Source organism: Limulus polyphemus, unplaced genomic scaffold, assembly GCF_000517525.1.
Source record: "Limulus polyphemus unplaced genomic scaffold, Limulus_polyphemus-2.1.2 Scaffold7964, whole genome shotgun sequence".
NCBI classification, from domain to species: Eukaryota; Metazoa; Arthropoda; class Merostomata; order Xiphosura; family Limulidae; genus Limulus; species Limulus polyphemus.
Window position 1 is genome coordinate 1 of NW_013673574.1, and position 6377 is coordinate 6377.

A 6377-nucleotide genomic window follows, 5' to 3' on the forward strand; every position below is an offset into this window, starting at 1 on the left:
GCTTCAAAGCCAAGTGACTTCTTTACTCAGGACATTAACAACCTGATTGTAAGATGGAAAAGCACCGTCGATAAGAATGGAGACTATTTCATTTAATTAATGTTTTATTTTGATATATATGTTGTTCGGATTTTTTTTTCATCTAAAAAAAGCTACTCTAATTTATTGATGATCTAATATATCACGAATATTTTGTTGTACATTTGGTTTCGCCTCTTGGATTTGTTGTTTACACTTTTCCTTGTGTTCCTACCAATTACATCCACGATCGTCCTGTTATTAACTAACTACCTATGGTTTAATTAATAAACATATTCAGTGGTACTAAACTTAACCAATGAGGAAAAACGGAGAACTCGGTACACGGCGTGTACCCCCATTTCCATCACTTGTTACAGCTAAAGAAACAAATATATTTCGCTGAAGTGGACTTTGCATCAGTTTACCAAATAATGAAAAACAACAACAACAAAACACGACGATAACACCATTAAGACATGTACACATGCAAGTCTGAAATTCAATTTTAGGAATTATTTGGGTGCGTGAAATTTGATGATAAAAACAACTAGCACAAATACATGTAAGAAAATGAAATATAAATTGTTAAAGTCGTCAAAAGAAATTAATGTATCACCGACTTTCAGTGCTGTTGTACTATAATCGATCATTTTGAATGTCGAGATATTTATCCAAAATAACAGGAGTTTATCTAAAATAATACTTACTAGCAGAGACCCGCAAAACATTTCCGGCCAAATTAGTATCTTTATCGTAATAGTACTTCTTTAAATATAACATTTCTAGCACAATACAAACGATTGTAATCGTAGACAATGAAATGTGTAAATCCACTTGTTTATAGGTCGTACTTTATAAAACTTTAACTTATGTTAGGCCTAAGTTCGATAAAGAGATAAATTAACACTGTAACCTGTGTACGTTTTTTTTTTTTACTTTAGTTTAGTTAGGACTAAACTTTACTGTACTTAATACTATCGATAAATAAAGTTATAATGTTATTCTACGACCTAATGTCAAATGTTTTTTTAAAAACTTTGATGAGATTTTAATATTCTGTTGTACAAAATGGTTAGTAAAGTATATTTACATTCCCCTTTTGTTGTTACTTCTTGTTCCATACAGCAATTGTAACGATTTGATCACTGAGCTTTGCAGCTCTCTGCCGTAGGCAGACTGTTTATCGTCGAGTGAATAATGCGCATGCGCAGTTTTTCTTGGGGGAAACATTCTAACTACGCATGTTTATGCAGCAGGTTCTCTGTCAGAAAGCGTAACGGTCGTACATACAAAACAGCAGAATAATAGTATAGATAACTTAAACTCGGAAACATGTAAACTCGCACTGTAACCTTAATATAAACGAAGTTCGATATTATCTTTACCTTTATTTATGTTTATGAGTCATATCGTGACGTCATGAACATGATAGGACGTTGAGCGTTTTGATTGTGGTTTGCTTTACTAACTGCAAGAACTTTAAAAAGTTGATTTTTATAAATTAAATAACATTTTGTGCACCAACAGCTAAATAAGAGTGTAAGTATACCTATGTAATTTCATTTATATGTTAATTTTAATCATATTTCATATGACAATATCTTGATATAATACTCATAGTAATTAATGTATTCAACAAACTTAACTTAAGTTGAATTTGAAGTTAACTGTTCAGACCTGACAAAGCGTAAACTTAAAGTTAGAATATCTTAAAAGTTAACTCAAATAGAATGATCTGTAAATCGAAATGTATGAGATACCATACTACCTTAATAAATATACATAAAATCATATCAAAGGTTAATATTATTATTATATATGACGTGTAGCCATTTTGTTTAACTTAGCCTTAAGCCAAGGTCGGGAACTTATTTCACACACACTTTGTTGGTTTGTAGGAATTTTCATTACTTCTACTAATACTAGTAGTAGTAGTATAGCTAGTTTTCTCATAAGTACTAGATAAATATTAGCACATTATCCATTGTTTGCTTATTTTATTGGATATTAATTTGCATGTAATTGTAAAATTAGAGCAGAGTAAAACACATGAAACTGGATCATGGATGAGACTTTTGCAGGAAGCTAGTATATCAGTATCACTGTTAATATCAGGCTAGCGTAGTGTAAATTACAGGTGATGAATTTTTAACAGTGTTTTCTATAAACTATTAGTAGTTATATTACTACTATATTCCTGCACTAATACTAATAGTAGTATACGTTTCTTGCCCTTTTTTTTACCGTTTGTTTATTGTAGAATTAGTTTAAGCTACTTAAAATATGTGTAAAAATAAAATTATTACTTCAGTACATTTACCACAAAAACTGCATGAATAATTTTTAAGTTTTTACTTTTTTTTAATTTGATTTATTGCAGTACAAAGATAGATGTATAAGAATATGGGTAGCAAAATAATAAAGGCCATTTGTTTTAGCATAGTCAGCTAATCACTGGTTAAATTAAAGTACTCTAAAAATGTATCTAGCAGCACAAGTTTTAAAAGTTTATGGCTACCAGGAGGTTTTGGCTCCTTTCCTAAGCTTTCCCCTCTATTGTGCACATGCTCTAAAAGTAAGCAATATATTGAGTTCAAGCCACACTATTATTTGGTCTAAACAAGGTAAATACAAGCTGTAGGCATCACTATGGCTAGTTATTTAACCAGCAGACACTAGGCCATACTCTCACATTTGTAAACTGTGTACAAACAGAATATATGTATAACATTGTGCCAATGGAAGTTGTACTAGCTGTCAAATTGGGTGTGAATTTGGTTAGTATGTATTTAGAGCTGAACAGTTGTGTTAAGTTATGGTAAAGTTACAAAGCTTATCTCTACTGGTATCCCTATCCTCATTACCCATTTAAGCCGTCTCCAGCCATTATTAGTCACATGCATGAATGTTTACACTTAAAAGAAAACCCTAATTCTTCAAGAAAACTTCATGTAAGATGCATTGCTTTAGTTTTGTATCAAAACTTGTGTTACATACTTATCAGTGGTTTAGTAATTATAGGAGATATTTTCTATTATTTCTTTACAAAATCCAGTATAATTTAACAATCTATAGATAATAGATGAAAAACTGAACCCAGTATTATTAAATGTGCCATAAATGGTTATACATTTACAAAGTAACAACATTGTACTTATTTTGAAAAAGAAGTCTATAAATAGATATGAACTTCCTGTTTGCTTTTTTTTTTTTCACCATTTTGGCTCTGAACTTTGATTTTGTAAAATGCTAGATGCTTTTATAAAATTATCAAACCCAAATCTTTTCTGAAATTCAAAAACTTTTTCTAACAAATTATTAATTGCTCTTAAATTCTTATATCCTAAGTGTGTGTGCAACCAGGTTCTGCATTGTTTTTTCATGTACACAAAGCATTGCACAGACCTGTTGTATGATTAAAATGGTTGTGTAAATATTATTGCATAGTAGTGTGTCTGAGGACTTACAATGCCAGAAACTGGGTTTCGATACCTGCGGTGGGCAGAGCACAGATAGCCCACTGTGTAGCTTTGTGCTTAATTCCAAACAAATGTGTTAAATGTAAATATTATTATAATTATAGTTATTGTAATTCTGGTACCTTTTTTGACTTTTAATTATCATGCATAAATTACAAAATTGCAGATATAAATAACCTTTTAATGGTTAAATTTGTGTCTTATATAGTTATTGTTGTGTTAACACTATTATTTGAGAATACATATTGAAGTACCTTTGTACGTATATAACATTATTTTCTTACTATTTGTAAACTTTTTACAAAGTAATTAGGTTTGTTAGATGTTTAAGCTCTGTTTTGGTCAACAAAACATGTCCTCCTTGCCCTGAGTGTAAATCTTGGCCATTTTATGTCAACTCTTTAATTCTCTCATTCATTATCCCTTCTTCTGGTTAATGAAAAGTAATTTGGAGGGTACGCTCTCTCGTAGTAGCTTAATTATTTTTCACTGATCCTTTCTGAGTGAAAATGTGAGCAGCACGGCCTAGTTGTTTGCACTTTGTATTTGTACTGAGATGGTGTTGTCATTTTCTTCTGTTTGTGCCCCAAGAAACCAGAGCTAGGCATTAGCCATAACTATCTTTTAGGCACGAAAAGGATTAAATTGCTTGCATACTGTGTGAATGAAGATGCAAATATTTTTTAAATGATACACACATGTAGTTTACTTGTCATAAGAAAGAAATATTCCATTTCATTTTTTGTGTTCAGGTTTTAAAGACTTTTGTATGTGCACTAATACCACTTTGTATCATAATGTATGCTTTTGTCTATTTTTGTCTAAGTATATTAAGAGTCTATAGGCTTCATATTATGTTATTTCAATCCTTTAAAAATGTTTCATTTATTGTCATAAAAAAAACTGGGAGGCATACCCCCATACCTCATAGATACAAGATTACACGTACACAAAAATTTTACCTGTGGTAGCTAATCACCCGTGGGATCTGTATTAAATGTAGAATGATATTGCTACTGTTTACTGTGTATGCTACAATATGTTGTATATATATATATTCTAAAACGTATTATGTCAGTTTCTGTGTTCCATTTAGCACTAAAATAGATTCCAGTGTGACAAAAATAATAAATTTCACAATTTTTAGCATTGCGTATGTAATATAAGTTTAAAAATTAATGTTCTGCCTTGAAAGATCATGTGATTTTTGGACGTGTTTTTAGAATTTAAAAAGTTGCAAGAGACCAGCTTTCCCTGATCTTTATAAGCAAGTTAATGTCTGGACTAGGAATCTAAGGATTCATGACAAAAATAAGGTTCACATTCCAATCCCATGGTGCATTATAACAGTGATGTTCAAATTCTTGCCATGTAGTCAGAGAAGAACAAGAGTTGGCATTGGGTGCTGTTCACATTATCTCCTGTTTGTCAATTCAAACTTTTGGATAGCAGGAATGTACATAAAGTTTTTGTATGTTCTGAAAACAAATGATAATGATGTAATGAGATATTCCTCTACTGGAGTTATTCAACTTTTTCCAGTATCAAAATGAGACTTGTTTCATTTTGTACCTTCATGAAATTTATCTTCAGCTCAATCTCATCTTGTAAATTTTATTCCTTTTTTTCTTTACATTGTTTATTTTATTTTCAGTCTATATAATCTAGACTGTATTTCTCTTGTCTGGTGTTTATTCTAATCCTCAATATCAGTTTTATTCCATCACATAGAGAGAGAGAAAACTTTATTAAATTAAGAAACATATTTTTGCCAAAACTGGATGATATGTTAAATATTTATGGTAAGGTTGTGATGATTGTTTATCAATCATTGTCATGGTAAGTAGCATTTATGATCAATTGTTTTAATTATTAATTAGTTAATACATTTATTATTGTTAGATATTAAGTTCTAATTAGTTTATGTTCTGCAATTCAGGCAAATGCTAATCTGCTCCCATCTGAAGGAAAGTCCTGAAAAGGACTGTGTATAGTGGTGATAGTGACAAGTATTTAATCCTGGATCTTGTTAGAAAAGCTGATGTAGTTGCATTATTCATTTATTTGGCATCTTTTTTGTTAATTGCTAAATCAACTTAACTGTTTGAAGAGTTTTAAGAGGGGTATTCCAGTTTTGCTTAATTTTATGCTAGGCTCACTGAATGTTTCAAGCTGAAGACACAATTAGTAAACCTTTTAACTCTTTCAACATGGGCTAAGTCCTTGGGACCAATCTCATAACTTTTAAGTTAACGAAATTTGGCAGATTATCAGTAAACATTACAATGCTTTCATATGCAAAATAAAAATTTTTTTTAAATCTTAAGGTTTGTAAAGCAATGTTTTCTTATGCCTTTTTTTTCTTTTCGCATGATGCCTATCCAACGTACAAAGTAATTTTAATTTTAAGATTAAAAATACTTTTGTGCATCAGAAAATTTTCAAATTTCAAATGCAAAATCTTTATAAAGTCCAGATAGTTATCGAATGTTTCTTAAGAAAAAAACTTTATCTTTTTCAGTAACGAATCTCTGTACAGGTTTGGTCAATTTCACCGATCTCGTAACCACATTAAAAAAATTAGGAAATAAATATAAATTAGGCCTTTTTCGTTCTAGAATGACTACAGAATATAACACAAAAACATAAATGCTTAGACTAAATAGCTTAAACCTCATAACATTATACATTTATATATATATATATATATTGTTACGACAGCGGAGGTCACGTGACGCTAGTAACACGTCATGCGCTTCTTGAACGTTCACATCCCTTCCTGAAATCTCGAGAGCCTACTAGATATGCAGTAGTCTTGTATATATAAACCGGTAAGAACTGAAGGCAACAGGGTAATGTGTAATTGACAGTTGAGTC

General features: G+C 30.7%; 1 protein-coding gene and 1 long non-coding RNA gene across 2 annotated transcripts in view; one reads left to right on the forward strand and one right to left on the reverse strand.

The window, feature by feature from the left end:
* Window positions 1–309: 309 nt before the first annotated feature.
* Window positions 310–6377, reverse strand: part of LOC111083031 — a 15464-nt gene continuing 9396 nt past the window's right edge. The window contains exons 3-4 of the long non-coding RNA XR_002608759.1: window positions 4746–4748; window positions 310–388 (exon numbers count right to left, since the gene is read on the reverse strand). This is a non-coding gene — a long non-coding RNA (uncharacterized LOC111083031). The remainder of the gene's footprint in view (window positions 389–4745; window positions 4749–6377) is intronic.
* The window catches only part of LOC106475009 (caspase-like), a 12571-nt gene continuing 7431 nt past the window's right edge, over window positions 1238–6377 (forward strand). The window contains exon 1 of the mRNA XM_013935706.2: window positions 1238–1560. The gene's annotated coding sequence lies outside the window, so the exon portion shown is untranslated. The remainder of the gene's footprint in view (window positions 1561–6377) is intronic.